Here is a 26745-nt window from a genome sequence, read left to right as displayed (position 1 = left end):
TTTTTTAAATGGTAAAACTGCATCGAAATTGAACCTGGGTCAATAAAGTGTTAGAAATTTGTTTGAAGAAAAAACAACCGTTGCGGGCAGGCTTCGAACCTGCGCGGTAAGATCCCATTGGATTTCAAGTCCATCGCCTTAACCACTCGGCCACCGCAACCTTGGATTTTTGAAATAGCTTCTTTTCTTTTTTATTTTGATCAGGGATTCTTAAAACAAAATGTCGAAAAATGTATCGTTGCGGGCAGGGTTCGAACCTGCGCGGGAAGATCCCATTGGATTTCAAGTCCAACGCCTTAACCACTCGGCCACTGCAACCTTGGATGTTTGTCCCTACTTTTTTTAAATAATAAAACTGCATCGAAATTTCAACTGGATCAATAAAGTATTAGAAATATGTTTTAAGAAAAAAGAACCGTTGCGGGCAGGGTTCGAACCTGTGCGGTAAGATCCCATTGGATTTCAAGTCCATCGCCTTAACCACTCGGCCACCTCAACCTTGGATTTTTGAAATAGCTTCTTTTCTTCTTTTTTATTTTGATCAGACATTCTTCAAACAAAATGTCGAAAACTTTATCGTTGCGGGCAGGATTCGAGCCTGCGCGGGAAGATCCCATTGGATTTCTATTCCAACGCCTTAACTACTCGGCCTCCCCAACCTTGAATTTTTTTAAATGGCTTTTTTACCTCTTTGTTATTTTTATCAGGGATTTTTCAAACAAAAATGTATCGTTGCGAGCAGGATTCGAACCTGCGCGGGAAGATCCCATTGGATTTTTAGTCCAACGCCTTAACCACTCGGCCACCGCAACCTTGGACTTTTCAAATAGCATTTTTACCTCTTTGTTTTTTTGATCAGGGATTTTACAAACAAAAATATATCGTTGCGGGCAGGATTCGATCCTGCGCGGGAAGATCCCATTGGATTTCTAGTCCAACGCCTTAACTCCTCGGCCACCGCAACCTTGGATGTTCGTCCCTACCTTTTTTAAATAATAAAACTGCATCGAAATTGAAAATGAATCAATAAAGTATTAGAAATGTGTTTGAAGAAAAAAGAAACGTTGCGGGCAGGGTACGAACCTGCGCGGGGAGACCCCATTGGATTTCAAGTCTAACGCCTTAACCACTCGGCCACCGCAACCTTGGATTGTTGAAAGAGCTTCTTTTCTTTTTTTTATTTTGATCAGGGATTCTTAAAACAAAATGTCGAAAAATGTATCGTTGCGGGCAGGGTTCGAACCTGCGCGGGAAGATCCCATTGGATTTCAAGTCCAACGCCTTAACCACTCGGCCACCGCAACCTTGGATTGTTCAAAGAGCTTCTTTTCTTTTTTTTATTTTGATCAGGGATTCTTAAAACAAAATGTCGAAAAATGTATCGTTGCGGGCAGGGTTCGAACCTGCGCGGGAATATTCCATTGGATTTCAAGTCCAACGCCTTAACCACTCGGCCACCGCAACCTTGGATTTTTGAAATAGCTTTTTTACTTTTTTATTTTGATCAGGCTTCTTCAAACAAAATGTCGAAAACTTTATCGTTGCGGGCAGGATTCGAGCCTGCGCGGGAAGATCCCATTGGATTTCTATTCCAACGCCTTAACTACTCGTCCTCCCCAACCTTGGATTTTTCAAATAGCTTTTTTACCTCTTTGTTATTTTGATCAGGGATTTTTCAAACAAAAATGTATCGTTGCTAGCAGGATTCGAACCTGCGCGGGAAGATCCCATTGGATTTCTAGTCCAACGCCTTAACTCCTCGGCCACCGCAACCTTGGATGTTCGTCCCTACTTTTTTTAAATAATAAAACTGCATCGAAATTTCAACTGGATCAATAAAGTATTAGAAATATGTTTAAAGAAAAAAAGAACCGTTGCGGGCAGGGTTCGAACCTGTGCGGTAAGATCCCATTGGATTTCAAGTCCATCACCTTAACCACTCGGCCACCTCAACCTTGTTTTTTTCAAATAGCTTCTTTTTTTTTATTTTGATCAGGGATTCTTCAAACAAAATGTCGAAAAATGTATCGTTGCGGGCAGGGTTCGAACCTGCGCGGGAAGATCCCATTGGATTTCAAGTCCAACGCCTTAACCTCTCGGCCACCGCAACCTTGGATTTTTGAAATAGCTTCTTTTCTTCTTTTTTATTTTGATCAGGCATTCTTCAAACAAAATGTCGAAAACTTTATCGTTGCGGGCAGGATTCGAGCCTCCGCGGGAAGATCCCATTGGATTTCTATTCCAACGCCTTAACTACTCGGCCTCCCCAACCTTGGATTTTTCAAATAGCTTTTTTACCTCTTTGTTATTTTGATCAGGGATTTTTCAAACAAAAATGTATCGTTGCGAGCAGGATTCGAACCTGCGCGGGAAGATCCCATTGGATTTCTAGTCCAACGCCTTCACCACTCGGCCACCGCAACCTTGGATTTTTCAAATAGCTTTTTTACCTCTTTGTTATTTTGATCAGGGATTTTTCAAACAAAAATGTATCGTTGCGAGCAGGATTCGAACCTGCGCGGGAAGATCCCATTGGATTTCTAGTCCAACGCCTTAACCACTCGGCCACCGCAACCTTGGATTTTTCAAATAGCATATTTACCTCTTTGTTATTTTGGACAGGGATTTTTTAAACAAAAATATATCGTTGCGGGCAGGACTCTAATCTGCGCGGGAAGATCGCATTGAATTTTTAGTCCAACGTCTTAACCACTCGGCCACCCCAACCTTGTACTTTTCAAATAGCATTTTTACCTTTTTGTGTTTTTGATCAGGGATTTTTCAAACAAAAATATATCGTTGCGGGCAGGATTCGATCCTGCGAGGGTAGATCCCATGGGATTTTGAGTATAACGCCTTAACTCCTCGGCCACCGAAACCTTGGATGTTTGTCCCTACTTTTTTTAAATAATAAAACTGCATCGGAATTGTAACTGGATCAATAAAGTATTTGAAATGTGTTTGCAGAAAAAAAGAACCGTTGCGGGCAGGGTTCGAACCTGCGCGGGAAGATCCCATTGGATTTCAAGTCCAACGCCTTAACCACTCGGCCACCGCAACCTTGGATTTTTGAAATAGCTTCTTTTCTTCTTTTTTATTTTGATCAGGTATTCTTCAAACAAAATGTCGAAAACTTTATCGTTGCGGGCAGGATTCGAGCCTCCGCGGGAAGATCCCATTAGATTTCTATTCCAACGGTTTAACCACTCGGCCACCGCAACATTAGATTTTTAAAAGAGCTCTATTTCCTCTTTGTTATTCTGAACAAGGATTCTTCAAACGAAATGTCGAAAAATTTATCGTTGCGGGCAGGATTCGGGCCTGCGCGGGAAGATCCCATTGGATTTCTATTTCAACGCCTTAACCACTCGGCCTCCCCAACCTTGGATTCTTCAAATAGCTTTTTTAGCTCTTTGTTATTTTGATCAGGGATTTTTCAAACAAAAATGTATCGTTGCGAGCAGGATTCGAACCTGCGCGGGAAGATCCCATTGGATTTCTAGTCCAACGCCTTAACCACTCGGCCACCGCAACATTGGATTTTTGAATTAGCTTCATTTCCGCTTTGCTATTTTGTTCAGGGATTGTTCAAACAAAATGTTGAAAAATTTATCGTTGTGGGCAGGATTCGAACCTGCGCGGGAAGATCCCATTAGATTTCTAGTCCAACGCCTTAACTCCTCGGCCACCGCAACCTTGGATGTTCGTCCCTTTTTTTTTTAAATAATAAAACTGCATCGAAATTTCAACTGAATCAATAAAGTATTAGAAATATGTTTTAAGAAAAAAGAACCGTTGCGGGCAGGGTTCGAACCTGTGCGGTAAGATCCCATTGGATTTTTAAGTCCATCGCCTTAACCACTCGGCCACCTCAACCTTGGATTTTTAAAATAGCTTCTTTTTTTTTATTTTGATCAGGGATTCTTCAAACAAAATGTCGAAAAATGTATCGTTGCGGGCAGGATTCGGGCCTGCGCGGGAAGATCCCATTGGATTTCTAATCCAACGCCTTAACCACTCGGCCTCCCCAACCTTGGATTCTTCAAATAGCTTTTTTACCTCTTTGTTATTTTCATCAGGGATTTTTCAAACAAAAATGTATCGTTGCGGGCAGGATTTGAACCTGCGCGGGAAGATCCCATTGGATTTCTAGTCCAACGCCTTAACCACTCGGCCACCGCAACATTGGATTTTTGAATTAGCTTCATTTCCGCTTTGCTATTTTGTTCAGGGATTGTTCAAACAAAATGTTGAAAAATTTATCGTTGTGGGCAGGATTCGAACCTGCGCGGGAAGATCCCATTAGATTTCTAGTCCAACGCCTTAACTCCTCGGCCACCGCAACATTGGATGTTCGTCCCTACTTTTTTTAAATAATAAAACTGCATCGAAATTTCAACTGGATCAATAAAGTATTAGAAATATGTTTTAAGAAAAAAGAACCGTTTCGGGCAGGGCTCGAACCTGTGCGGTAAGATCCCATTGGATTTCAAGTCCATCGCCTTAACCACTCGGCCACCTCAACCTTGGATTTTTCAAATAGCTTCTTTTTTTTATTTTGATCAGGGATTCTTCAAACAAAATGTCGAAAAATGTCTCGTTGCGGGCAGGATTCGGGCCTGCGCGGGAAGATCCCATTGGATTTCTAATCCAACGCCTTAACCACTCGGCCTCCCCAACCTTGGATTCTTCAAATAGCTTTTTTACCTCTTTGTTATTTTGATCAGGGATTTTTCAAACAAAAATGTATCGTTGCGAGCAGGATTCGAACCTGCGCGGGAAGATCCCATTGGATTTCTAGTCCAACGCCTTAACCACTCGGCCACCGCAACATTGGATTTTTGAATTAGCTTCATTTCCGCTTTGCTATTTTGTTCAGGGATTGTTCAAACAAAATGTTGAAAAATTTATCGTTGTGGGCAGGATTCGAACCTGCGCGGGAAGATCCCATTAGATTTCTAGTCCAACGCCTTAACTCCTCGGCCACCGCAACCTTGGATTTTCGTCCCTATTTTTTTTAAATAATAAAACTGCATCGAAATTTCAACTGGATCAATAAAGTATTAGAAATATGTTTTAGGAAAAAAGAACCGTTGCGGGCAGGGTTTGAACCTGTGCGGTAAGATCCCATTGGATTTCAAGTCCACCGCCTTAACCACTCGGCCACCTCAACCTTGGATTTTTCAAATAGCTTATTTTTTTTTATTTTGATCAGGGATTCTTCAAACAAAATGTAGAAAAATGTATCGTTGCCGGCAGGATTCGGGCCTGCGCGGGAAGATCCCATTGGATTTCTAATCCAACGCCTTAACCACTCGGCCATTGCAACCTTGGATTTTTGAAATAGCTTCTTTTCTTCTTTTTTATTTTGATCAGGCATTCTACAAACAAAATGTCGAAAACTTTATCGTTGCGGGCAGGATTCGAGCCTGCGCGGGAAGATCCCATTGGATTTCTATTCCAACGCCTTAACTACTCGGCCTCCCCAACCTTGGATTTTTCAAATAGCCTTTTTACCGTTTTGTTATTTTGATCAGGGATTTTTCAAACAAAAATGTATCGTTGCGAGCAGGATTCGAACCTGCGCGGGAAGATCCCATTGGATTTCTAGTCCAACGCCTTAACCACTCGGCCACCGCAACCTTGGATTTTTTAAATAGCATTTTTACCTCTTTGTTATTTTGATCAGGGATTTTTTAAACAAAAATATATCGTTGCGGGCAGGACTCTAATCTGCGCGGAAAGATCGCATTGCATTTTTAGTCCAACGCTTTAACCACTCGGCCACCGCAACCTTGGACTTTTCAAATAGCATTTTTACCTCTTTGTTTTTTTGATCAGGGATTTTACAAACAAAAATATATCGTTGCGAGCAGGATTCGGGCCTGCGCGGGAAGATCCCATTGGATTTCTATTCCAACGACTTAACCACTCGGCCACCGCAACATTGGATTTTTGGATTAGCTTCATTTCCGCTTTGTTTTTCTGAACAAGGATTCTTCAAACAAAGCGTCGAAAAATGTATCGTTGTGGGCAGGATTCGAACCTGCGCGGGAAGATCCCATTAGATTTCTAGTCCAACGCCTTAACCGCTCGGCCACCTCAACCTTGGATTTTTGAAATAGCTTCTTTTTTTTTTTGATCAGGCATTCTTCAAACAAAATGTCGAACAATTTATCGTTGCGGGCAGGTTCCGGCCTGCGCGGGAAGATCCCATTGGATTTCTATTCCAACGACTTAACCACTCGGCTTCCCCAACCTTGGATTCTTCAAATAGCTTTTTTACCTCTTTGTTATTTTGATCAGGGATTTTTCAAACAAAAATGTATCGTTGCGAGCAGGATTCGAACCTGCGCGGGAAGATCCCATTGGATTTCTAGTCCAACGCCTTAACCACTCGGCCACCGCAACATTGGATTTTTGAATTAGCTTCATTTCCGCTTTGCTATTTTGTTCAGGGATTGTTCAAACAAAATGTTGAAAAATTTATCGTTGTGGGCAGGATTCGAACCTGCGCGGGAAGATCCCATTAGATTTCTAGTCCAACGCCTTAACTCCTCGGCCACCGCAACCTTGGATGTTCGTCCCTACTTTTTTTAAATAATAAAACTGCATCGAAATTTCAACTGGATCAATAAAGTATTAGAAATATGTTTTAAGAAAAAAGAACCGTTGCGGGCAGGGTTCGAACCTGTGCGGTAAGATCCCATTGGATTTCAAGTCCATCGCCTTAACCACTCGGCCACCTCAACCTTGGATTTTTCAAATAGCTTCTTTTTTTTTATTTTGATCAGGGATTCTTCAAACAAAATGTCGAAAAATGTATCGTTGCGGGCAGGGTTCGAACCTGCGCGGGAAGATCCCATTGGATTTCAAGTCCAACGCCTTAACCACTCGGCCACCGCAACCTTGGATTTTTCAAATAGCTTCTTTTTTTTTATTTTGATCAGAGATTCTTCAAACAAAATGTCGAAAAATGTATCGTTGCGGGCAGGATTCGGGCCTGCGCGGGAAGATCCCATTGGATTTCTAATCCAACGCCTTAACCACTCGGCCTCCCCAACCTTTGATTCTTCAAATAGCTTTTTTACCTCTTTGTTATTTTGATCAGGGATTTTTCAAACAAAAATGTATCGTTGCGAGCAGGATTCGAACCTGCGCGGGAAGATCCCATTGGATTTCTAGTCCAACGCCTTAACCACTCGGCCACCGCAACATTGGATTTTTGAATTAGCTTCATTTCCGCTTTGCTATTTTGTTCAGGGATTGTTCAAACAAAATGTTGAAAAATTTATCGTTGTGGGCAGGATTCGAACCTGCGCGGGAAGATCCCATTAGATTTCTAGTCCAACGCCTTAACTCCTCGGCCACCGCAACCTTGGATGTTCGTCCCTACTTTTTTTAAATAATAAAACTGCATCGAAATTTCAACTGGATCAATAAAGTATTAGAAATATGTTTTAAGAAAAAAGAACCGTTGCGGGCAGGGCTTGAACCTGTGCGGTAAGATCCCATTGGATTTCAAGTCCATCGCCTTAACCACTCGGCCACCTCAACCTTGGATTTTTCAAATAGCTTCTTTTTTTTATTTTGATCAGGGATACTTCAAACAAAATGTCGAAAAATGTATCGTTGCGAGCAGGATTCGAACCTGCGCGGGAAGATCCCATTGGATTTCTAGTCCAACGCCTTAACCACTCGGCCACCGCAACATTGGATTTTTGAATTAGATTCATTTCCGCTTTGCTATTTTGTTCAGGGATTGTTCAAACAAAATGTTGAAAAATTTATCGTTGTGGGCAGGATTCGAACCTGCGCGGGAAGATCCCATTAGATTTCTAGTCCAACGCCTTAACTCCTCGGCCACCGCAACCTTGGATGTTCGTCCCTACTTTTTTTAAATAATAAAACTGCATCGAAATTTCAACTGGATCAATAAAGTATTAGAAATATGTTTTAAGAAAAAAGAACCGTTGCGGGCAGGGCTCGAACCTGTGCGGTAAGATCCCATTGGATTTCAAGTCCATCGCCTTAACCACTCGGCCACCTCAACCTTGGATTTTTCAAATAGCTTCTTTTTTTTATTTTGATCAGGGATTCTTCAAACAAAATGTCGAAAAATGTATCGTTGCGGGCAGGATTCGGGCCTGCGCGGGAAGATCCCATTGGATTTCTAATCCAACGCCTTAACCACTCGGCCTCCCCAACCTTGGATTCTTCAAATAGCTTTTTTACCTCTTTGTTATTTTGATCAGGGATTTTTCAAACAAAAATGTATCGTTGCGAGCAGGATTCGGACCTGCGCGGGAAGATCCCATTGGATTTCTAGTCCAACGCCTTAACCACTCGGCCACCGCAACATTGGATTTTTGAATTAGCTTCATTTCCGCTTTGCTATTTTGTTCAGGGATTGTTCAAACAAAATGTTGAAAAATTTATCGTTGTGGGCAGGATTCGAACCTGCGCGGGAAGATCCCATTAGATTTCTAGTCCAACGCCTTAACTACTCGGCCACCGCAACCTTGGATGTTCGTCCCTACTTTTTTTAAATAATAAAACTGCATCGAAATTTCAACTGGATCAATAAAGTATTAGAAAAATGTTTTAAGAAAAAAGAACCGTTGCGGGCAGGGTTCGAACCTGTGCGGTAAGATCCCATTGGATTTCAAGTCCATCGCCTTAACCACTCGGCCACCTCAACCTTGGATTTTTCAAATAGCTTCTTTTTTTTATTTTGATCAGGGATTCTTCAAACAAAATGCCGAAAAATGTATCGTTGCGGGCAGGATTCGAGCCTGCGCGGGAAGATCCCATTGGATTTCTATTCCAACGCCTTAACTACTCGGCCTCCCCAACCTTGGATTTTTCAAATAGCCTTTTTACCGTTTTGTTATTTTGATCACGGATTTTTCAAACAAAAATGTATCGTTGCGAGCAGGATTCGAACCTGCGCGGGAAGATCCCATTGGATTTCTAGTCCAACGCCTTAACCACTCGGCCACCGCAACCTTGGATTTTTTAAATAGCATTTTTACCTCTTTGTTATTTTGATCAGGGATTTTTTAAACAAAAATATATCGTTGCGGGCAGGACTCTAATCTGCGCGGAAAGATCGCATTGCATTTTTAGTCCAACGCTTTAACCACTCGGCCACCGCAACCTTGGACTTTTCAAATAGCATTTTTACCTCTTTGTTTTTTTGATCAGGGATTTTACAAACAAAAATATATCGTTGCGAGCAGGATTCGGGCCTGCGCGGGAAGATCCCATTGGATTTCTATTCCAACGACTTAACCACTCGGCCTCCCCAACCTTGGATTCTTCAAATAGCTTTTTTACCTCTTTGTTATTTTGATCAGGGATTTTTCAAACAAAAATGTATCGTTGCGAGCAGGATTCGAACCTGCGCGTGAAGATCCCATTGGATTTCTAGTCCAACGCCTTAACCACTCGGCCACCGCAACATTGGATTTTTGGATTAGCTTCATTTCCGCTTTGTTTTTCTGAACAAGGATTCTTCAAACAAAGCGTCGAAAAATGTATCGTTGTGGGCAGGATTCGAACCTGCGCGGGAAGATCCCATTAGATTTCTAGTCCAACGCCTTAACCGCTCGGCCACCGCAACCTTGGATTTTTGAAATAGCTTCTTTTTTTTTTTTGATCAGGCATTCTTCAAACAAAATGTCGAACAATTTATCGTTGCGGGCAGGTTCCGGCCTGCGCGGGAAGATCCCATTGGATTTCTATTCCAACGACTTAACCACTCGGCCTCCCCAACCTTGGATTCTTCAAATAGCTTTTTTACCTCTGTTATTTTGATCAGGGATTTTTCAAACAAAAATGTATCGTTGCGAGCAGGATTCGAACCTGCGCGGGAAGATCCCATTGGATTTCTAGTCCAACGCCTTAACCACTCGGCCACCGCAACATTGGATTTTTGAATTAGCTTCATTTCCGCTTTGCTATTTTGTTCAGGGATTGTTCAAACAAAATGTTGAAAAATTTATCGTTGTGGGCAGGATTCGAACCTGCGCGGGAAGATACCATTAGATTTCTAGTCCAACGCCTTAACTCCTCGGCCACCGCAACCTTGGATGTTCGTCCCTACTTTTTTTAAATAATAAAACTGCATCGAAATTTCAACTGGATCAATAAAGTATTAGAAAAATGTTTTAAGAAAAAAGAACCGTTGCGGGCAGGGTTCGAACCTGTGCGGTAAGATCCCATTGGATTTCAAGTCCATCGCCTTAACCACTCGGCCACATCAACCTTGGATTTTTCAAATAGCTTCTTTTTTTTTTATTTTGATCAGGGATTTTTCAAACAAAATGTCGAAAAATGTATCGTTGCGGGCAGGGTTCGAACCTGCGCGGGAAGATCCCATTGGATTTCAAGTCCAACGCCTTAACCACTCGGCCACCGCAACCTTGGATTTTTGAAATAGCTTCTTTTCTTCTTTTTTATTTTGATCAGGCATTCTTCAAACAAAATGTCGAAAACTTTATCGTTGCGGGCAGGATTCGAGCCTGGCGGGAAGATCCCATTGGATTTCTATTCCAACGCCTTAACTACTCGGCCTCCCCAACCTTGGATTTTTTAAATAGCTTTTTTACCTCTTTGTTATTTTGATCAGGGATTTTTCAAACAAAAATGTATCGTTGCGAGCAGTATTCGAACCTGCGCGGGAAGATCCCATTGGATTTCTAGTCCAACACCTTAACCACTCGGCCACCGCAACCTTGGATTTTTCAAATAGCATTTTTACCTCTTTGTTATTTTGATCAGGGATTTTTTAAACAAAAATATATCGTTGCGGGCAGGATTCGGGCCTGCGCGGGAAGATCCCATTGGATTTCTAGTCCAACGCCTTAACCACTCGGCCACCGCAACCTTGGATTTTTCAAATAGCATTTTTACCTCTTTGTTTTTTTGATCAGGGATTTTACAAACAAAAATATATCGTTGCGGGCAGGATTCGGGCCTGCGCGGGAAGATCCCATTGGATTTCTAATCCAACGCCTTAACACCTCGGCCTCCCCAACCTTGGATTCTTCAAATAGCTTTTTTACCTCTTTGTTATTTTGATCAGGGATTTTTCAAACAAAAATGTATTGTTGCGAGCAGGATTCGAACCTGCGCGTGAAGATCCCATTGGATTTCTAGTCCATCGCCTTAACCACTCGGCCACCGCAACATTGGATTTTTGGATTAGCTTCATTTCCGCTTTGTTTTTCTGAACAAGGATTCTTCAAACAAAGCGTCGAAAAATGTATCGTTGTGGACAGGATTCGAACCTGCGCGGGAAGATCCCATTAGATTTCTAGTCCAACGCCTTAACCGCTCGGCCACCGCAACCTTGGATTTTTGAAATAGCTTCTTTTTTTTTTTTGATCAGGCATTCTTCAAACAAAATGTCAAACAATTTATCGTTGCGGGCAGGTTTCGGCCTCCGCGGGAAGATCCCATTGGATTTCTATTCCAACGACTTAACCACTCGGCCTCCCCAACCTTGGATTCTTCAAATAGCTTTTTTACCTCTGTTATTTTGATCAGGGATTTTTCAAACAAAAATGTATCGTTGCGAGCAGGATTCGAACCTGCGCGGGAAGATCCCATTGGATTTCTAGTCCAACGCCTTAACCACTCGGCCACCGCAACATTGGATTTTTGAATTAGCTTCATTTCCGCTTTGCTATTTTGTTCAGGGATTGTTCAAACAAAATGTTGAAAAATTTATCGTTGTGGGCAGGATTCGAACCTGCGCGGGAAGATCCCATTAGATTTCCAGTCCAACGCCTTAACTCCTCGGCCACCGCAACCTTGGATGTTCGTCCCTACTTTTTTTAAATAATAAAACTGCATCGAAATTTCAACTGGATCAATAAAGTATTAGAAATATGTTTTAAGAAAAAAGAACCGTTGCGGGCAGGGTTCGAACCTGTGCAGTAAGATCCCATTGGATTTCAAGTCCATCGCCTTAACCACTCGGCCACCTCAACCTTGGATTTTTCAAATAGCTTCTTTTTTTTTTATTTTGATCAGGGATTCTTCAAACAAAATGTCGAAAAATGTATCGTTGCGGGCAGGGTTCGAACCTGTGCGAGAAGATCCCATTGGATTTCAAGTCCAACGCCTTAACCACTCGGCCACCGCAACCTTGGATTTTTGAAATAGCTTCTTTTCTTCTTTTTTATTTTGATCAGGCATTCTTCAAACAAAATGTCGAAAACTTTATCGTTGCGGGCAGGATTCGAGCCTGCGCGGGAAGATCCCATTGGATTTCTATTCCAACGCCTTAACTACTCGGCCTCCCCAACCTTGGATTTTTTAAATAGCTTTTTTACCTCTTTGTTATTTTGATCAGGGATTTTTCAAACAAAAATGTAGCGTTGCGAGCAGGATTCGAACCTGCGCGGGAAGATCCCATTGGATTTCTAGTCCAACGCCTTAACCACTCGGCCACCGCAACCTTGGATTTTTCAAATAGCATTTTTACCTCTTTGTTATTTTGATCAGGGATTTTTTAAACAAAAATATATCGTTGCGGGCAGGATTCGGGCCTGCGCGGGAAGATCCCATTGGATTTCTAGTCCAACGCCTTAACCACTCGGCCACCGCAACTTTGGATTTTTCAAATAGCATTTTTACCTCTTTGTTTATTTGATCAGGGATTTTACAAACAAAAATATATCGTTGCGGGCAGGATTCGGGCCTGCGCGGGAAGATCCCATTGGATTTCTATTCCAACGACTTAACCACTCGGCCTCCCCAACCTTGGATTCTTCAATAGCTTTTTTACCTCTTTGTTATTTTGATCAGGGATTTTTCAAACAAAAATGTATCGTTGCGAGCAGGATTCGAACCTGCGCGGGAAGATCCCATGAGATTTCTAGTCCAACGCCTTAACCACTCGGCCACCGCAACATTGGATTTTTGAATTAGCTTCATTTCCGCTTTGTTTTTCTGAACAAGGATTCTTCAAACAAAGCGTCGAAAAATGTATCGTTGTGTGCAGGATTCGAACCTGCGCGGGAAGATCCCATTAGATTTCTAGTCCAACGCCTTAACTCCTCGGCCACCGCAACCTTGGATGTTCGTCCCTACTTTTTTTAAATAATAAAACTGCATCGAAATTTCAACTGGATCAATAAAGTATTAGAAATATGTTTTAAGAAAAAAGAACCGTTGCGGGCAGGGTTCGAACCTGTGCGATAAGATCCCATTGGATTTCAAGTCCATCGCCTTAACCACTCGGCCACCTCAACCTTGGATTTTTCAAATAGCTTCTTTTTTTTTATTTTGATCAGGGATTCTTCAAACAAAATGTCGAAAAATGTATCGTTGCGGGCAGGGTTCGAGCCTGCGCGGGAAGATCCTATTGGATTTCAAGTCCAACGCCTTAACCACTCGGCCACCGCAACCTTGGATTTTTGAAATAGCTTCTTTTCTTCTTTTTTATTTTGATCAGGCATTCTTCAAACAAAGCGTCGAAAAATGTATCGTTGTGGGCAGGATTCGAACCTGCGCGGGAAGATCCCATTAGATTTCTAGTCCAACGCCTTAACCGCTCGGCCACCGCAACCTTGGATTCTTCAAATAGCTTTTTTACCTCTTTGTTATTTTGATCAGGGATTTTTCAAACAAAAATGTATCGTTGCGAGCAGGATTCGAACCTGCGCGGGAAGATCCCATTGGATTTCTAGTCCAACGCCTTAAGCACTCGGCCACCGCAACATTGGATTTTTGAATTAGCTTTATTTCCGCTTTGTTTTTCTGAACAAGGATTCTTCAAACAAAGCGTCGAAAAATGTATCGTTGTGGGCAGGATTCGAACCTGCGCGGGAAGATCCCATTAGATTTCTAGTCCAACGCCTTAACCGCTCGGCCACCGCAACCTTGGATTCTTCAAATAGCTTTTTTACCTCTTTGTTATTTTGATCAGGGATTTTTCAAACAAAAATGTATCGTTGCGAGCAGGATTCGAACCTGCGCGGGAAGATCCCATTGGATTTCTAGTCCAACGCCTTAACCACTCGGCCACCGCAACCTTGGATTTTTCAAATGGCATTTTTACCTCTTTGTTTTTTTGATCAGGGATTTTACAAACAAAAATATTTCGTTGCGGGCAGGATTCGGGCTTGCGCGGGAAGATCCCATTGGATTTCTAGTCCAACGCCTTAACCACTCGGCCACCGCAACCTTGGATTTTTCAAATAGCATTTTTACCTCTTTGTTTTTTTGATCAGGGATTTTACAAACAAAAATATATCGTTGCGGGCAGGATTCGGGCCTGCGCGGGAAGATCCCATTGGATTTCTATTCCAACGCCTTAACTACTCGGCCTCCCAAACCTTGGGTTTTTTAAATAGCTTTTTTACCTCTTTGTTATTTTGATCAGGGAATTTTCAAACAAAAATGTATTGTTGCGAGCAGGATTCGAACCTGCGCGGGAAGATCCCATTGGATTTCTAGTCTAACGCCTTAACCACTCGGCCACCGCAACATTGGATTTTTGAATTAGCTTCATTTCCGCTTTGTTTTTCTGAACAAGGATTCTTCAAACAAAGCGTCGAAAAATGTATCGTTGTGGGCAGGATTCGAACCTGCGCGGGAAGATCCCATTAGATTTCTAGTCCAACGCCTTAACCGCTCGGCCACCGCAACCTTGGATTCTTCAAATAGCTTTTTTACCTCTTTGTTATTTTGATCAGGGATTTTTCAAACAAAAATGTATCGTTGCGAGCAGGATTCGAACCTGCGCGGGAAGATCCCATTGGATTTCTAGTCCAACGCCTTAACCACTCGGCCACCGCAACCTTGGATTTTTCAAATAGCATTTTTACCTCTATGTTTTTTTGATCAGGGATTTTACAAACAAAAATATATCGTTGCGGGCAGGATTCGGGCCTGCGCGGGAAGATCCCATTGGATTTCTATTTCAACGCCTTAACTACTCGGCCTCCCCAACCTTGGATTTTTTAAATAGCTTTTTTACCTCTTTGTTATTTTGATCAGGGATTTTTCAAACAAAAATGTATCGTTGCGAGCAGGATTCGAACCTGCGCGGGAAGATCCCATTGGATTTCTAGTCCAACGCCTTAACCACTCGGCCACCGCAACCTTGGATTTTTCAAATAGCATTTTTACCTCTTTGTTATTTTGATCAGGGATTTTTTAAACAAAAACATATCGTTGCGGGCAGGACTCTAATCTGCGCGTAAAGATCGCATTGCATTTTTAGTCCAACGCCTTAACCACTTGGCCACCGCAACCTTGGACTTTTCAAATATCATTTTTACCTCTTTGTTTTTTTGATCAGGGATTTTACAAACAAAAATATATCGTTGCCGGCAGGATTCGATCCTGCGAGGGTAGATCCCATGGGATTTTTAGTCCAACGCCTTAACTCCTCGGCCACCGCAACCTTGGATGTTCGTCCCTACCTTTTTCAAATAATAAAACTGCATCGAAATTGAAAATGAATCAATAAAGTATTAGAAATGTGTTTGAAGAAAAAAGAACCGTTGCGGGCAGGGTACGAACCTGCGCGGGAAGACCCCATTGGATTTAAAGTCTAACGCCTTAACCACTCGGCCACCGCAACCTTGGATTTTTGAAATAGCTTCTTTTCTTCTTTTTTATTTTGATCAGGCATTCTTCAAACAAAATGTCGAAAACTTTATCGTTGCAGGCAGGATTCGAGCCTGCGCGGGAAGATCCCATTGGATTTCTATTCCAACGCCTTAACTACTCGGCCTCCCCAACCTTGGATTTTTTAAATAGCTTTTTTACCTCTTTGTTATTTTGATCAGGGATTTTTCAAACAAAAATGTATCGTTGCGAGCAGGATTCGAACCTGCGCGGGAAGATTCCATTGGATTTCTAGTCCAACGCCTTAACCACTCGGCCACCGCAACCTTGGATTTTTCAAATAGCATTTTTACCTCTTTGTTATTTTGATCAGGGATTTTTTAAACAAAAATATATCGTTGCGGGCAGGATTCGGGCCTGCGCGGGAAGATCCCATTGGATTTCTAGTCCAACGCCTCAACCACTCGGCCACCGCAACCTTGGATTTTTCAAATAGCATTTTTACCTCTTTGTTTTTTCGATCAGGGATTTTACAAACAAAAATATATCGTTGCGGGCAGGATTCGGGCCTGCGCGGGAAGATCCCATTGGATTTCTATTCCAACGACTTAACCACTCGGCCTCCCCAACCTTGGATTCTTCAAATAGCTTTTTACCTCTTTGTTATTTTGATCAGGGATTTTTCAAACAAAAATGTATCGTTGCGAGCAGGATTCGAACCTGCGCGGGAAGATCCCATTGGATTTCTAGTCCAACGCCTTAACCACTCGGCCACCGCAACATTGGATTTTTGAATTAGCTTCATTTCCGCTTTGTTTTTCTGAACAAGGATTCTTCAAACAAAGCGTCGAAAAATGTATCGTTGTGGCCAGGATTGGAACCTGCGCGGGAAGATCCCATTAGATTTCTAGTCCAACGCCTTAACCGCTCGGCCACCGCAACCTTGGATTTTTGAAATAGCTTCTTTTTTTTTTGATCAGGCATTCTTCAAACAAAATGTCGAACAATTTATCGTTGCGGGCAGGTTCCGGCCTGCGCGGGAAGATCCCATTGGATTTCTATTCCAACGACTTAACCACTCGGCCTCCCCAACCTTGGATTCTTCAAATAGCTTTTTTACCTCTTTGTTATTTTGATCAGGGATTTTTCAAACAAAAATGTATCGTTGCGAGCAGGATTCGAACCTGCGCGGGAAGATCCCATTGGATTTCTAGTCCAACGCCTTAACCACTCGGCCACCGCAACATGGGATTTTTGAATTAGCTTCATTTCCGCTTTGCTATTTTGTTCAGGGATTGTTCAAACAAAATGTTGAAAAATTTATCGTTGTGGGCAGGATTCGAACCTGCGCGGGAAGATCCCATTAGATTTCTAGTCCAACGGCTTAACTCCTCGGCCACCGCAACCTTGGATGTTAGTCCCTACTTTTTTTAAATAATAAAACTGCATCGAAATTTCAACTGGATCAATAAAGTATTAGAAATATGTTTTAAGAAAAAAGAACCGTTGCGGGCAGGGTTCGAACCTGTGCGGTAAGATCCCATTGGATTTCAAGTCCATCGCCTTAACCACTCGGCCACCTCAACCTTGGATTTTTCAAATAGCTTCTTTTTTTTATTTTGATCAGGGATTCTTCAAACAAAATGCCGAAAAATGTATCGTTGTTCTGGGTTCGAACCTGCGCGGGAAGATCCCATTGGATTTCAAGTCCAACGCCTTAACCACTCGGCCACCGCAACCTTGGATTTTTGAAATAGCTTCTTTTCTTCTTTTTTATTTTGATCAGGCATTCTTCAAACAAAATGTCGAAAACTTTATCGTTGCGGGCAGGATTCGAGCCTGCGCGGGAAGATCCCATTGGATTTCTATTCCAACGCCTTAACTACTCGGCCTCCCCAACCTTGGATTTTTTAAATAGCTTTTTTACCTCTTTGTTATTTTGATCAGGGATTTTTCAAACAAAAATGTATTGTTGCGAGCAGGATTCGAACCTGCGCGGGAAGATCCCATTGGATTTCTAGTCCAACGCCTTAACCACTCGGCCACCGCAACCTTGGATTTTTCAAATAGCATTTTTACCTCTTTGTTATTTTGATCAGGGATTTTTTAAACAAAAATATATCGTTGCGGGCAGGATTCGGGCCTGCGCGGGAAGATCCCATTGGATTTCTAGTCCAACGCCTTAACCACTCGGCCACCGCAACCTTGGATTTTTCAAATAGCATTTTTACCTCTTTGTTTTTTTGATCAGGGATTTTACAAACAAAAATAAATCGTTGCGGGCAGGATTCGGGCCTGCGCGGGAAGATCCCATTGGTTTTCTATTCCAACGACTTAACCACTCGGCCTCCCCAACCTTGGATTCTTCAAATAGCTTTTTTACCTCTTTGTTATTTTGATCAGGGATTTTTCAAACAAAAATGTATCGTTGCGAGCAGGATTCGAACCTGCGCGGGAAGATCCCATTGGATTTCTAGTCCAACGCCTTAACCACTCGGCCACCGCAACATTGGATTTTTGAATTAGCTTCATTTCCGCTTTGTTTTTCTGAACAAGGATTCTTCAAACAAAGCGTCGAAAAATGTATCGTTGTGGGCAGGATTCGAACCTGCGCGGGAAGATCCCATTAGATTTCTAGTCCAACGCCTTAACCGCTCGGCCACCGCAACCTTGGATTTTTGAAATAGCTTCTTTTTTTTTTGATCAGGCATTCTTCAAACAAAATGTCGAACAATTTATCGTTGCGGGCAGGTTCCGGCCTGCGCGGGAAGATCCCATTGGATTTCTATTCCAACGACTTAACCACTCGGCCTCCCCAACCTTGGATTCTTCAAATAGCTTTTTTACCTCTTTGTTATTTTGATCAGGGATTTTTCAAACAAAAATGTATCGTTGCGAGCAGGATTCGAACATGCGCGGGAAGATCCCATTGGATTTCTAGTCCAACGCCTTAACCACTCGGCCACCGCAACATTGGATTTTTGAATTAGCTTCATTTCCGCTTTGCTATTTTGTTCAGGGATTGTTCAAACAAAATGTTGAAACATTTATCGTTGTGGGCAGGATTCGAACCTGCGCGGGAAGATCCCATTAGATTTCTAGTCCAACGCCTTAACTCCTCGGCCACCGCAACCTTGGATGTTCGTCCCTACTTTTTTTAAATAATAAAACTGCATCGAAATTTCAACTGGATCAATAAAGTATTAGAAATATGTTTTAAGAAAAAAGAACCGTTGCGGGCAGGGTTCGAACCTGTGCGGTAAGATCCCATTGGATTTCAAGTCCATCGCCTTAACCACTCGGCCACCTCAACCTTAAATTTTTCAAATAGCTTCTTTTTTTTTATTTTGATCAGGGATTCTTCAAACAAAATGTCGAAAAATGTATCGTTGCGGGCAGGGTTCGAACCTGCGCGGGAAGATCCCATTGGATTTCAAGTCCAACGCCTTAACCACTCGGCCACCGCAACCTTGGATTTTTGAAATAGCTTCTTTTTTTCTTTTTTATTTTGATCAGGCATTCTTCAAACAAAATGTCGAAAACTTTATCGTTGCGGGCAGGATTCGAGCCTGCGCGTGAAGATCCCATTGGATTTCTATTCCAACGCCTTAACTACTCGGCCTCCCCAACCTTGAATTTTTTAAATAGCTTTTTTACCTCTTTGTTATTTTGATCAGGGATTTTTCAAACAAAAATGTATCGTTGCGAGCAGGATTCGAACCTGCGCGGGAAGATCCCATTGGATTTCTAGTCCAACGCCTTAACCACTCGGCCACCGCAACCTTGGATTTTTCAAATAGCATTTTTACCTCTTTGTTATTTTGTCAGGGATTTTTTAAACAAAAACATATCGTTGCGGGCAGGACTCTAATCTGCGCGTAAAGATCGCATTGCATTTTTAGTCCAACGCCTTAACCACTCGGCCACCGCAACCTTGGACTTTTCAAATAGCATTTTTACCTCTTTGTTTTTTTGATCAGGGATTTTACAAACAAAAATATATCGTTGCGGGCAGGATTCGATCCTGCGAGGGTAGATCCCATGGGATTTCTAGTCCAACGCTTTAACTCCTCGGCCACCGCAACCTTGGATGTTCGTCCCTACCTTTTTTAAATAATAAAACTGCATCGAAATTGAAAATGAATCAATAAAGTATTAGAAATGTGTTTGAAGAAAATAGAACCGTTGCGGGCAGGGTACGAACCTGCGCGGGAAGACCCCATTGGATTTCAAGTCTAACGCCTTAACCACTCGGCCACCGCAACCTTGGATTTTTGAATAGCTTTTTTTCTTCTTTTTTATTTTGATTAAGTATTCTTCAAAGAAAATGCCGAAAAATGTATCGTTGCGGGCAGGATTCGAACCTGAATGGGAAGATCCCATTAGATTTGGAGTCCAACGGTTTAACCACTCGGCCACCGCAACATTGGATTTTTGAATTAGCTTCATTTCCGCTTTGCTATTTTGTTCAGGGATTGTTCAAACAAAATGTTGAAAAATGTATCGTTGTGGGCAGGATTCGAACCTGCGCGGGAAGATCCCATTGGATTTCTAGTCCAACGCTTTAACCACTCGGCCACTGCAACCTTTGATGTTCGTCCCTACTTTTTTTAAATGGTAAAACTGCATCGAAATTGAAACTGGGTCAATAAAGTGTTAGAAATTTGTTTGAAGAAAAAAGAACCGTTGCGGGCAGGCTTCGAACCTGCGCGGTAAGATCCCATTGGATTTCAAGTCCATCGCCTTAACCACTCGGCCACCGCAACCTTGGATTTTTGAAATAGCTTCTTTTCTTTTTTATTTTGATCATGGATTCTTAAAACAAAATGTCGAAAAATGTATCGTTGCGGGCAGGGTTCGAACCTGCGCGGGAAGATCCCATTGGATTTCAAGTCCAACGCCTTAACCACTCGGCCACTGCAACCTTGGATTGTTGAAAGAGCTTCTTTTCTTTTTTTTATTTTGATCAGGGATTCTTAAAACAAAATGTCGAAAAATGTATCGTTGCGGGCAGGATTCAAACCTGCGCGGGAAGATCCCATTAGATTTCTAGTCCAACGCCTTAACTCCTCGGCCACCGCAACCTTGGATGTTCGTCCCTACTTTTTTTAAATAATAAAACTGCATCGAAATTTCAACTGGATCAATAAAGTATTAGAAATATGTTTTAAGAAAAAAGAACCGTTGCGGGCAGGGTTCGAACCTGTGCGGTAAGATCCCATTGGATTTCAAGTCCATCGCCTTAACCACTCGGCCACCCCAACCTTGGATTTTTCAAATAGCTTCTTTTTTTTTTATTTTGATCAGGGATTCTTCAAACAAAATGTCGAAAAATGTATCGTTGCGGGCAGGGTTCGAACCGGCGCGGGAAGAGCCCATTGGATTTCAAGTCCAACGCCTTAACCACTCGGCCACCGCAACCTTGGATTTTTGAAATAGCTTCTTTTCTTCTTTTTTATTTTGATCAGGCATTCTTCAAACAAAATGTCGAAAACTTTATCGTTGCGGGCAGGATTCGAGCCTGCGCGGGAAGATCCCATTGGATTTCTATTCCAACGCCTTAACTACTCGGCCTCCCCAACCTTGGATTTTTTAAATAGCTTTTTTACCTCTTTGTTATTTTGATCAGGGATTTTTCAAATAAAAATTTATCGTTGCGAGCAGGATTTGAACCTGCGCGGGAAGATCCCATTGGATTTTTAGTCCAACGCCTTAACCACTCGGCCACCGCAACCTTGGACTTTTCAAATAGCATTTTTACCTCTTTGTTTTTTTGATCAGGGATTTTACAAACAAAAATATATCGTTGCGGGCAGGATTCGATCCTGCGAGGGTAGATCCCATGGGATTTCTAGTCCAACGCCTTAACTCCTCGGCCACTGCAACCTTGGATGTTCGTCCCTACCTTTTTTAAATAATAAAACTGCATCGAAATTGAAAATGAATCAATAAAGTATTAGAAATGTGTTTGAAGAAAAAAGAACCGTTGCGGGCAGGGTACGAACCTGCGCGGGAAGACCCCATTGGATTTCAAGTCTAACGCCTTAACCACTCGGCCACCGCAACCTTGGATTTTTGAATAGCTTTTTTTCTTCTTTTTTTATTTTGATTAAGTATTCTTCAAAGAAAATGCCGAAAAATGTATCGTTGCGGGCAGGATTCGAACCTGAATGGGAAGATCCCATTAGATTTGGAGTCCAACGGTTTAACCACTCGGCCACCGCAACATTGGATTTTTGAATTAGCTTCATTTCCGCTTTGCTATTTTGTTCAGGGATTGTTCAAACAAAATGTTGAAATATGTATCGTTGTGGGCAGGATTCGAACCTGCGCGGGAAGATCCCATTGGATTTCTAGTCCAACGCTTTAACCACTCGGCCACGGCAACCTTGGATGTTCGTCCCTACTTTTTTTAAATGGTAAAACTGCATCGAAATTGAAACTGGGTCAATAAAGTGTTAGAAATTTGTTTGAAGAAAAAAGAACCGTTGCGGGCAGGGTTCGAACCTGCGCGGTAAGATCCCATTGGATTTCAAGTCCATCGCCTTACCCATTCGGCCACCTCAACCTTGGATTTTTAAAATAGCTTCTTTTTTTTTATTTTGATCAGGGATTCTTCAAACAAAATGTCGAAAAATGTATCGTTGCGGGCAGGATTAGGGCCTGCGCGGGAAGATCCCATTGTATTTCAAGTCCATCGCCTTAACCACTCGGCCACCTCAACCTTGGATTTTTCAAATAGCTTCTTTTTTTTATTTTGATCAGGGATTCTTCAAACAAAATGTCGAAAAATGTATCGTTGCGGGCAGGGTTCGAACCTGCGCGGGAAGATCCCATTGGATTTCAAGTCCAACGCCTTAACCACTCGGCCACCGCAACCTTGGATTTTTGAAATAGCTTCTTTTCTTCTTTTTTATTTTGATCAGGCATTCTTCAAACAAAATGTCGAAAACTTTATCGTTGCGGGCAGGATTCGAGCCTCCGCGGGAAGATCCCATTGGATTTCTATTCCAACGCCTTAACTACTCGGCCTCCCCAACCTTGGATTTTTCAAATAGCTTTTTTACCTCTTTGTTATTTTGATCAGGGATTTTTCAAACAAAAATGTATCGTTGCGGGCAGGATTCGGGCCTGCGCGGGAAGATCCCATTGGATTTCAAGTCCATCGCCTTAACCACTCGGCCACCTCAACCTTGGATTTTTCAAATAGCTTCTTTTTTTTATTTTGATCAGGGATTCTTCAAACAAAATGTCGAAAAATGTATCGTTGCGGGCAGGGTTCGAACCTGCGCGGGAAGATCCCATTGGATTTCAAGTCCAACGCCTTAACCACTCGGCCACCGCAACCTTGGATTTTTGAAATAGCTTCTTTTCTTCTTTTTTATTTTGATCAGGCATTCTTCAAACAAAATGTCGAAAACTTTATCGTTGCGGGCAGGATTCGAGCCTCCGCGGGAAGATCCCATTGGATTTCTATTCCAACGCCTTAACTACTCGGCCTCCCCAACCTTGGATTTTTCAAATAGCTTTTTTACCTCTTTGTTATTTTGATCAGGGATTTTTCAAACAAAAATGTATCGTTGCGAGCAGGATTCGAACCTGCGCGGGAAGATCCCATTGGATTTCTAGTCCAACGCCTTCACCACTCGGCCACCGCAACCTTGGATTTTTCAAATAGCTTTTTTACCTCTTTGTTATTTTGATCAGGGTTTTTTCAAACAAAAATGTATCGTTGCGAGCAGGATTCGAACCTGCGCGGGAAGATCCCATTGGATTTCTAGTCCAACGCCTTAACCACTCGGCCACCGCAACCTTGGATTTTTCAAATAGCATATTTACCTCTTTGTTATTTTGGACAGGGATTTTTTAAACAAAAATATATCGTTGCGGGCAGGACTCTAATCTGCGCGGGAAGATCGCATTGAATTTTTAGTCCAACGTCTTAACCACTCGGCCACCCCAACCTTGGACTTTTCAAATAGCATTTTTACCTCTTTGTGTTTTTGATCAGGGATTTTTTTAAACAAAAATATATCGTTGCGGGCAGGATTCGATCCTGCGAGGGTAGATCCCATGGGATTTTGAGTATAACGCCTTAACTCCTCGGCCACCGAAACCTTGGATGTTTGTCCCTACTTTTTTTAAATAATAAAACTGCATCGAAATTGTAACTGGATCAATAAAGTATTTGAAATGTGTTTGCAGAAAAAAAGAACCGTTGCGGGCAGGGTTCGAACCTGCGCGGGAAGATCCCATTGGATTTTAAGTCCAACGCCTTAACCACTCGGTCACCGCAACCTTGGATTTTTGAAATAGCTTTTTTTCTTTTTTATTCTGATCAGGCATTCTTCAAACAAAATGTCGAAAACTTTATCGTTGCGGGCAGGATTCGAGCCTGCGCGGGAAGATCCCATTGGATTTCTATTCCAACGCCTTAACTACTGGGCCTCCCCAACCTTGGATTCTTCAAATAGCTTTTTTAGCTCTTTGTTATTTTGATCAGGGATTTTTCAAACAAAAATGTATCGTTGCGAGCAGGATTCGAACCTGCGCGGGAAGATCCCATTGGATTTCTAGTCCAACGCCTTAACCACTCGGCCACCGCAACATTGGATTTTTGAATTAGCTTCATTTCCGCTTTGCTATTTTGTTCAGGGATTGTTCAAACAAAATGTTGAAAAATTTATCGTTGTGGGCAGGATTCGAACCTGCGCGGGAAGATCCCATTAGATTTCTAGTCCAACGCCTTAACTCCTCGGCCACCGCAACCTTGGATGTTCGTCCCTACTTTTTTTAAATAATAAAACTGCATCGAAATTTCAACTGAATCAATAAAGTATTAGAAATATGTTTTAAGAAAAAAGAACCGTTGCTGGCAGGGTTCGAACCTGTGCGGTAAGATCCCATTGGATTTCATGTCCATCGCCTTACCCACTCGGCCACCTCAACCTTGGATTTTTAAAATAGCTTCTTTTTTTTTATTTTGATCAGGGATTCTTCAAACAAAATGTCGAAAAATGTATCGTTGCGGGCAGGATTCGGGCCTGCGCGGGAAGATCCCATTGGATTTCTAATCCAACGCCTTAACCACTCTGCCTCCCCAACCTTGGATTCTTCAAATAGCTTTTTTACCTCTTTGTTATTTTGATCAGGGATTTTTCAAACAGAAATGTATCGTTGCGAGCAGGATTTGAATCTGCGCGGGAAGATCCCATTGGATTTCTAGTCCAACGCCTTAACCACTCGGCCACCGCAACATTGGATTTTTGAATTAGCTTCATTTCCGCTTTGCTATTTTGTTCAGGGATTGTTCAAACAAAATGTTGAAAAATTTATCGTTGTGGGCAGGATTCGAACCTGCGCGGAAAGATCCCATTAGATTTCTAGTCCAACGCCTTAACTCCTCGGCCACCGCAACCTTGGATGTTCGTCCCTACTTTTTTTTAATAATAAAACTGCATCGAAATTTCAACTGGATCAATAAAGTATTCGAAATATGTTTTAAGAAAAAAGAACCGTTGCGGGCAGGGCTCGAACCTGTGCGGTAAGATCCCATTGGATTTCAAGTCCATCGCCTTAACCACTCGGCCACCTCAACCTTGGATTTTTCAAATAGCTTGTTTTTTTTTTCATTTTGATCAGGAATTCTTCAAACAAAATGTCGAAAAATGTATCGTTGCGGGCAGGATTCGGGCCTGCGCGGGAAGATCCCATTGGATTTCTAATCCAACGCCTTAACCACTCGGCCTCCCCAACCTTGGATTCTTCAAATAGCTTTTTTACCTCTTTGTTATTTTGATCAGGGATTTTTCAAACAAAAATGTATCGTTGCGAGCAGGATTCGAACCTGCGCGGGAAGATATCATTGGATTTCTAGTCCAACGCCTTAACCACTCGGCCACCGCAACATTGGATTTTTGAATTAGCTTCATTTCCGCTTTGCTATTTTGTTCAGGGATTGTTAAAAAAAACTGTTGAAAAATTTATCGTTGTGGGCAGGATTCGAACCTGCGCGGGAAGATCCCATTAGATTTCTAGTCCAACGCCTTAACTCCTCGGCCACCGCAACCTTGGATGTTCGTCCCTACTTTTTTTAAATAATAAAACTGCATCGAAATTTCAACTGGATCAATAAAGTATTAGAAATATGTTTTAAAAAAAAAGAACCGTTGCGGGCAGGGTTCGAACCTGTGCGGTAAGATCCCATTGGATTTCAAGTCCATCGCCTTAACCACTCGGCCACCTCAACCTTGGATTTTTCAAATAGCTTCTTTTTTTTTATTTTGATCAGGGATTCTTCAAACAAAATGTCGAAAAATGTATTGTTGCGGGCAGGGTTCGAACCTGCGCGGGAAGATCCCATTTGATTTCAAGTCCAACGCCTTAACCACTCGGCCACCGCAACCTTGGATTTTTGAAATAGCTTCTTTTCTTCTTTTTTTATTTTGATCAGGCATTCTTCAAACAAAATGTCGAAAACTTTATCGTTGCGGGCAGGATTCGAGCCTGCGCGGAAAGATCCCATTGGATTTCTATTCCAACGCCTTAACTACTCGGCCTCCCCAACCTTGGATTTTTCAAATAGCTTTTTTACCTCTTTGTTATTTTGATCAGGGATTTTTCAAACAAAAATGTATCGTTGCGAGCAGGATTCGAACCTGCGCGGGAAGATCCCATTGGATTTCTAGTCCAACGCCTTAACCACTCGGCCACCGCAACCTTGGATTTTTCAAATAGCATTTTTACCTCTTTGTTATTTTGATCAGGGATTTTTTAAACAAAAATATATCGTTGCGGGCAGGACTTTAATCTGCGCGGAAGATCGCATTGCATTTTTAGTCCAACGCCTTAACCACTCGGCCACCGCAACCTTGGACTTTTCAAATAGCATTTTGACCTCTTTGTTTTTTTGATCAGGGATTTTACAAACAAAAATATATCGTTGCGGGCAGGATTCGATCCTGCGAGGGTAGATCCCATGGGATTTCTAGTCCAACGCCTTAACCACTCGGCCACCGCAACCTTGGATTTTTCAAATAGCATTTTTACCTCTTTGTTATTTTGATCAGGGATTTTTCAACAAAAATATATCGTTGCGGGCAGGACTTTAATCTGCGCGGAAGATCGCATTGCATTTTTAGTCCATCGCCTTAC

At 42.2% G+C, this 26745-nt stretch overlaps 81 non-coding genes across 81 annotated transcripts; all 81 read right to left on the bottom strand.

The window, feature by feature from the left end:
• Positions 1–78: 78 nt before the first annotated feature.
• Trnas-uga lies at positions 79–160 on the bottom strand. Its single transcript has one exon. It is a non-coding gene; the product is annotated as a tRNA-Ser (tRNA).
• A 76-nt stretch (positions 161–236) lies between these two features.
• Positions 237–318, bottom strand: Trnas-uga. The gene has a single exon. It is a non-coding gene; the product is annotated as a tRNA-Ser (tRNA).
• A 98-nt stretch (positions 319–416) lies between these two features.
• Trnas-uga lies at positions 417–498 on the bottom strand. The gene has a single exon. It is a non-coding gene; the product is annotated as a tRNA-Ser (tRNA).
• Positions 499–730: 232 nt separating this feature from the next.
• On the bottom strand, positions 731–812 carry Trnaf-aaa. Its single transcript has one exon. It is a non-coding gene; the product is annotated as a tRNA-Phe (tRNA).
• A 250-nt stretch (positions 813–1062) lies between these two features.
• Trnas-uga lies at positions 1063–1144 on the bottom strand. The gene has a single exon. It is a non-coding gene; the product is annotated as a tRNA-Ser (tRNA).
• Positions 1145–1222: 78 nt separating this feature from the next.
• Positions 1223–1304, bottom strand: Trnas-uga. Its single transcript has one exon. It is a non-coding gene; the product is annotated as a tRNA-Ser (tRNA).
• Positions 1305–1382: 78 nt separating this feature from the next.
• On the bottom strand, positions 1383–1464 carry Trnas-uga. Its single transcript has one exon. It is a non-coding gene; the product is annotated as a tRNA-Ser (tRNA).
• A 408-nt stretch (positions 1465–1872) lies between these two features.
• On the bottom strand, positions 1873–1954 carry Trnas-uga. The gene has a single exon. It is a non-coding gene; the product is annotated as a tRNA-Ser (tRNA).
• A 74-nt stretch (positions 1955–2028) lies between these two features.
• Trnas-uga lies at positions 2029–2110 on the bottom strand. The gene has a single exon. It is a non-coding gene; the product is annotated as a tRNA-Ser (tRNA).
• A 231-nt stretch (positions 2111–2341) lies between these two features.
• Trnas-aga lies at positions 2342–2423 on the bottom strand. Its single transcript has one exon. It is a non-coding gene; the product is annotated as a tRNA-Ser (tRNA).
• Positions 2424–2493: 70 nt separating this feature from the next.
• Positions 2494–2575, bottom strand: Trnas-aga. Its single transcript has one exon. It is a non-coding gene; the product is annotated as a tRNA-Ser (tRNA).
• Positions 2576–2978: 403 nt separating this feature from the next.
• On the bottom strand, positions 2979–3060 carry Trnas-uga. The gene has a single exon. It is a non-coding gene; the product is annotated as a tRNA-Ser (tRNA).
• A 392-nt stretch (positions 3061–3452) lies between these two features.
• Trnas-aga lies at positions 3453–3534 on the bottom strand. The gene has a single exon. It is a non-coding gene; the product is annotated as a tRNA-Ser (tRNA).
• Positions 3535–4102: 568 nt separating this feature from the next.
• Trnas-aga lies at positions 4103–4184 on the bottom strand. The gene has a single exon. It is a non-coding gene; the product is annotated as a tRNA-Ser (tRNA).
• Positions 4185–4750: 566 nt separating this feature from the next.
• Trnas-aga lies at positions 4751–4832 on the bottom strand. The gene has a single exon. It is a non-coding gene; the product is annotated as a tRNA-Ser (tRNA).
• A 259-nt stretch (positions 4833–5091) lies between these two features.
• Trnas-uga lies at positions 5092–5173 on the bottom strand. The gene has a single exon. It is a non-coding gene; the product is annotated as a tRNA-Ser (tRNA).
• Positions 5174–5560: 387 nt separating this feature from the next.
• On the bottom strand, positions 5561–5642 carry Trnas-uga. The gene has a single exon. It is a non-coding gene; the product is annotated as a tRNA-Ser (tRNA).
• A 687-nt stretch (positions 5643–6329) lies between these two features.
• Trnas-aga lies at positions 6330–6411 on the bottom strand. The gene has a single exon. It is a non-coding gene; the product is annotated as a tRNA-Ser (tRNA).
• Positions 6412–6670: 259 nt separating this feature from the next.
• Trnas-uga lies at positions 6671–6752 on the bottom strand. The gene has a single exon. It is a non-coding gene; the product is annotated as a tRNA-Ser (tRNA).
• A 74-nt stretch (positions 6753–6826) lies between these two features.
• Positions 6827–6908, bottom strand: Trnas-uga. The gene has a single exon. It is a non-coding gene; the product is annotated as a tRNA-Ser (tRNA).
• Positions 6909–7134: 226 nt separating this feature from the next.
• Positions 7135–7216, bottom strand: Trnas-aga. The gene has a single exon. It is a non-coding gene; the product is annotated as a tRNA-Ser (tRNA).
• Positions 7217–7475: 259 nt separating this feature from the next.
• Positions 7476–7557, bottom strand: Trnas-uga. Its single transcript has one exon. It is a non-coding gene; the product is annotated as a tRNA-Ser (tRNA).
• A 73-nt stretch (positions 7558–7630) lies between these two features.
• Positions 7631–7712, bottom strand: Trnas-aga. The gene has a single exon. It is a non-coding gene; the product is annotated as a tRNA-Ser (tRNA).
• Positions 7713–7971: 259 nt separating this feature from the next.
• On the bottom strand, positions 7972–8053 carry Trnas-uga. Its single transcript has one exon. It is a non-coding gene; the product is annotated as a tRNA-Ser (tRNA).
• A 225-nt stretch (positions 8054–8278) lies between these two features.
• Trnas-aga lies at positions 8279–8360 on the bottom strand. Its single transcript has one exon. It is a non-coding gene; the product is annotated as a tRNA-Ser (tRNA).
• Positions 8361–8619: 259 nt separating this feature from the next.
• Positions 8620–8701, bottom strand: Trnas-uga. Its single transcript has one exon. It is a non-coding gene; the product is annotated as a tRNA-Ser (tRNA).
• Positions 8702–8926: 225 nt separating this feature from the next.
• On the bottom strand, positions 8927–9008 carry Trnas-aga. The gene has a single exon. It is a non-coding gene; the product is annotated as a tRNA-Ser (tRNA).
• A 374-nt stretch (positions 9009–9382) lies between these two features.
• Positions 9383–9464, bottom strand: Trnas-aga. Its single transcript has one exon. It is a non-coding gene; the product is annotated as a tRNA-Ser (tRNA).
• A 79-nt stretch (positions 9465–9543) lies between these two features.
• On the bottom strand, positions 9544–9625 carry Trnas-aga. Its single transcript has one exon. It is a non-coding gene; the product is annotated as a tRNA-Ser (tRNA).
• Positions 9626–9846: 221 nt separating this feature from the next.
• Positions 9847–9928, bottom strand: Trnas-aga. Its single transcript has one exon. It is a non-coding gene; the product is annotated as a tRNA-Ser (tRNA).
• Positions 9929–10344: 416 nt separating this feature from the next.
• Positions 10345–10426, bottom strand: Trnas-uga. The gene has a single exon. It is a non-coding gene; the product is annotated as a tRNA-Ser (tRNA).
• A 230-nt stretch (positions 10427–10656) lies between these two features.
• On the bottom strand, positions 10657–10738 carry Trnas-gga. The gene has a single exon. It is a non-coding gene; the product is annotated as a tRNA-Ser (tRNA).
• Positions 10739–11576: 838 nt separating this feature from the next.
• Positions 11577–11658, bottom strand: Trnas-aga. The gene has a single exon. It is a non-coding gene; the product is annotated as a tRNA-Ser (tRNA).
• Positions 11659–11737: 79 nt separating this feature from the next.
• Trnas-gga lies at positions 11738–11819 on the bottom strand. The gene has a single exon. It is a non-coding gene; the product is annotated as a tRNA-Ser (tRNA).
• Positions 11820–11917: 98 nt separating this feature from the next.
• Positions 11918–11999, bottom strand: Trnas-aga. Its single transcript has one exon. It is a non-coding gene; the product is annotated as a tRNA-Ser (tRNA).
• A 75-nt stretch (positions 12000–12074) lies between these two features.
• Positions 12075–12156, bottom strand: Trnaf-aaa. Its single transcript has one exon. It is a non-coding gene; the product is annotated as a tRNA-Ser (tRNA).
• Positions 12157–12387: 231 nt separating this feature from the next.
• Trnaf-aaa lies at positions 12388–12469 on the bottom strand. The gene has a single exon. It is a non-coding gene; the product is annotated as a tRNA-Ser (tRNA).
• Positions 12470–12842: 373 nt separating this feature from the next.
• Trnas-aga lies at positions 12843–12924 on the bottom strand. The gene has a single exon. It is a non-coding gene; the product is annotated as a tRNA-Ser (tRNA).
• Positions 12925–13183: 259 nt separating this feature from the next.
• Positions 13184–13265, bottom strand: Trnas-uga. The gene has a single exon. It is a non-coding gene; the product is annotated as a tRNA-Ser (tRNA).
• Positions 13266–13339: 74 nt separating this feature from the next.
• On the bottom strand, positions 13340–13421 carry Trnas-uga. The gene has a single exon. It is a non-coding gene; the product is annotated as a tRNA-Ser (tRNA).
• A 79-nt stretch (positions 13422–13500) lies between these two features.
• On the bottom strand, positions 13501–13582 carry Trnas-aga. Its single transcript has one exon. It is a non-coding gene; the product is annotated as a tRNA-Ser (tRNA).
• Positions 13583–13652: 70 nt separating this feature from the next.
• On the bottom strand, positions 13653–13734 carry Trnas-aga. The gene has a single exon. It is a non-coding gene; the product is annotated as a tRNA-Ser (tRNA).
• A 79-nt stretch (positions 13735–13813) lies between these two features.
• On the bottom strand, positions 13814–13895 carry Trnas-uga. The gene has a single exon. It is a non-coding gene; the product is annotated as a tRNA-Ser (tRNA).
• A 70-nt stretch (positions 13896–13965) lies between these two features.
• Trnas-uga lies at positions 13966–14047 on the bottom strand. The gene has a single exon. It is a non-coding gene; the product is annotated as a tRNA-Ser (tRNA).
• A 374-nt stretch (positions 14048–14421) lies between these two features.
• On the bottom strand, positions 14422–14503 carry Trnas-aga. Its single transcript has one exon. It is a non-coding gene; the product is annotated as a tRNA-Ser (tRNA).
• Positions 14504–14582: 79 nt separating this feature from the next.
• On the bottom strand, positions 14583–14664 carry Trnas-aga. Its single transcript has one exon. It is a non-coding gene; the product is annotated as a tRNA-Ser (tRNA).
• A 70-nt stretch (positions 14665–14734) lies between these two features.
• Trnas-aga lies at positions 14735–14816 on the bottom strand. Its single transcript has one exon. It is a non-coding gene; the product is annotated as a tRNA-Ser (tRNA).
• Positions 14817–15038: 222 nt separating this feature from the next.
• Trnas-aga lies at positions 15039–15120 on the bottom strand. The gene has a single exon. It is a non-coding gene; the product is annotated as a tRNA-Ser (tRNA).
• Positions 15121–15835: 715 nt separating this feature from the next.
• Positions 15836–15917, bottom strand: Trnas-aga. Its single transcript has one exon. It is a non-coding gene; the product is annotated as a tRNA-Ser (tRNA).
• A 373-nt stretch (positions 15918–16290) lies between these two features.
• On the bottom strand, positions 16291–16372 carry Trnas-aga. Its single transcript has one exon. It is a non-coding gene; the product is annotated as a tRNA-Ser (tRNA).
• A 382-nt stretch (positions 16373–16754) lies between these two features.
• On the bottom strand, positions 16755–16836 carry Trnas-aga. Its single transcript has one exon. It is a non-coding gene; the product is annotated as a tRNA-Ser (tRNA).
• A 259-nt stretch (positions 16837–17095) lies between these two features.
• Positions 17096–17177, bottom strand: Trnas-uga. The gene has a single exon. It is a non-coding gene; the product is annotated as a tRNA-Ser (tRNA).
• A 384-nt stretch (positions 17178–17561) lies between these two features.
• Trnas-aga lies at positions 17562–17643 on the bottom strand. Its single transcript has one exon. It is a non-coding gene; the product is annotated as a tRNA-Ser (tRNA).
• Positions 17644–18017: 374 nt separating this feature from the next.
• Trnas-aga lies at positions 18018–18099 on the bottom strand. Its single transcript has one exon. It is a non-coding gene; the product is annotated as a tRNA-Ser (tRNA).
• Positions 18100–18178: 79 nt separating this feature from the next.
• Positions 18179–18260, bottom strand: Trnas-aga. Its single transcript has one exon. It is a non-coding gene; the product is annotated as a tRNA-Ser (tRNA).
• A 221-nt stretch (positions 18261–18481) lies between these two features.
• Positions 18482–18563, bottom strand: Trnas-aga. Its single transcript has one exon. It is a non-coding gene; the product is annotated as a tRNA-Ser (tRNA).
• Positions 18564–18822: 259 nt separating this feature from the next.
• Trnas-uga lies at positions 18823–18904 on the bottom strand. The gene has a single exon. It is a non-coding gene; the product is annotated as a tRNA-Ser (tRNA).
• Positions 18905–18978: 74 nt separating this feature from the next.
• Trnas-uga lies at positions 18979–19060 on the bottom strand. Its single transcript has one exon. It is a non-coding gene; the product is annotated as a tRNA-Ser (tRNA).
• A 231-nt stretch (positions 19061–19291) lies between these two features.
• On the bottom strand, positions 19292–19373 carry Trnas-aga. The gene has a single exon. It is a non-coding gene; the product is annotated as a tRNA-Ser (tRNA).
• A 69-nt stretch (positions 19374–19442) lies between these two features.
• Positions 19443–19524, bottom strand: Trnas-aga. Its single transcript has one exon. It is a non-coding gene; the product is annotated as a tRNA-Phe (tRNA).
• Positions 19525–19774: 250 nt separating this feature from the next.
• On the bottom strand, positions 19775–19856 carry Trnas-uga. Its single transcript has one exon. It is a non-coding gene; the product is annotated as a tRNA-Ser (tRNA).
• Positions 19857–20275: 419 nt separating this feature from the next.
• Positions 20276–20357, bottom strand: Trnas-aga. The gene has a single exon. It is a non-coding gene; the product is annotated as a tRNA-Ser (tRNA).
• A 76-nt stretch (positions 20358–20433) lies between these two features.
• On the bottom strand, positions 20434–20515 carry Trnas-uga. Its single transcript has one exon. It is a non-coding gene; the product is annotated as a tRNA-Ser (tRNA).
• A 258-nt stretch (positions 20516–20773) lies between these two features.
• Trnas-uga lies at positions 20774–20855 on the bottom strand. Its single transcript has one exon. It is a non-coding gene; the product is annotated as a tRNA-Ser (tRNA).
• A 75-nt stretch (positions 20856–20930) lies between these two features.
• Positions 20931–21012, bottom strand: Trnas-uga. The gene has a single exon. It is a non-coding gene; the product is annotated as a tRNA-Ser (tRNA).
• A 231-nt stretch (positions 21013–21243) lies between these two features.
• Positions 21244–21325, bottom strand: Trnaf-aaa. The gene has a single exon. It is a non-coding gene; the product is annotated as a tRNA-Phe (tRNA).
• Positions 21326–21575: 250 nt separating this feature from the next.
• Positions 21576–21657, bottom strand: Trnas-uga. The gene has a single exon. It is a non-coding gene; the product is annotated as a tRNA-Ser (tRNA).
• Positions 21658–22077: 420 nt separating this feature from the next.
• Trnas-aga lies at positions 22078–22159 on the bottom strand. The gene has a single exon. It is a non-coding gene; the product is annotated as a tRNA-Ser (tRNA).
• Positions 22160–22388: 229 nt separating this feature from the next.
• Trnas-uga lies at positions 22389–22470 on the bottom strand. The gene has a single exon. It is a non-coding gene; the product is annotated as a tRNA-Ser (tRNA).
• A 386-nt stretch (positions 22471–22856) lies between these two features.
• Positions 22857–22938, bottom strand: Trnaf-aaa. Its single transcript has one exon. It is a non-coding gene; the product is annotated as a tRNA-Ser (tRNA).
• A 231-nt stretch (positions 22939–23169) lies between these two features.
• On the bottom strand, positions 23170–23251 carry Trnal-uaa. Its single transcript has one exon. It is a non-coding gene; the product is annotated as a tRNA-Ser (tRNA).
• A 70-nt stretch (positions 23252–23321) lies between these two features.
• Trnas-aga lies at positions 23322–23403 on the bottom strand. Its single transcript has one exon. It is a non-coding gene; the product is annotated as a tRNA-Ser (tRNA).
• Positions 23404–23807: 404 nt separating this feature from the next.
• On the bottom strand, positions 23808–23889 carry Trnal-uaa. Its single transcript has one exon. It is a non-coding gene; the product is annotated as a tRNA-Leu (tRNA).
• A 228-nt stretch (positions 23890–24117) lies between these two features.
• Trnas-aga lies at positions 24118–24199 on the bottom strand. Its single transcript has one exon. It is a non-coding gene; the product is annotated as a tRNA-Ser (tRNA).
• A 567-nt stretch (positions 24200–24766) lies between these two features.
• Trnas-aga lies at positions 24767–24848 on the bottom strand. Its single transcript has one exon. It is a non-coding gene; the product is annotated as a tRNA-Ser (tRNA).
• Positions 24849–25107: 259 nt separating this feature from the next.
• On the bottom strand, positions 25108–25189 carry Trnas-uga. The gene has a single exon. It is a non-coding gene; the product is annotated as a tRNA-Ser (tRNA).
• Positions 25190–25417: 228 nt separating this feature from the next.
• Positions 25418–25499, bottom strand: Trnas-aga. Its single transcript has one exon. It is a non-coding gene; the product is annotated as a tRNA-Ser (tRNA).
• A 259-nt stretch (positions 25500–25758) lies between these two features.
• Positions 25759–25840, bottom strand: Trnas-uga. The gene has a single exon. It is a non-coding gene; the product is annotated as a tRNA-Ser (tRNA).
• A 74-nt stretch (positions 25841–25914) lies between these two features.
• Trnas-uga lies at positions 25915–25996 on the bottom strand. Its single transcript has one exon. It is a non-coding gene; the product is annotated as a tRNA-Ser (tRNA).
• Positions 25997–26228: 232 nt separating this feature from the next.
• On the bottom strand, positions 26229–26310 carry Trnas-aga. The gene has a single exon. It is a non-coding gene; the product is annotated as a tRNA-Ser (tRNA).
• Positions 26311–26380: 70 nt separating this feature from the next.
• Positions 26381–26461, bottom strand: Trnaf-aaa. The gene has a single exon. It is a non-coding gene; the product is annotated as a tRNA-Phe (tRNA).
• Positions 26462–26745: the final 284 nt, after the last annotated feature.

Source organism: Nematostella vectensis, chromosome 14 (genome assembly GCF_932526225.1).
Source record: "Nematostella vectensis chromosome 14, jaNemVect1.1, whole genome shotgun sequence".
NCBI lineage: Eukaryota > Metazoa > Cnidaria > Anthozoa > Actiniaria > Edwardsiidae > Nematostella > Nematostella vectensis.
The sequence above is the reverse complement of the archived record's forward strand: the minus strand, read 5'-3'. Positions and strand labels throughout refer to the sequence as shown.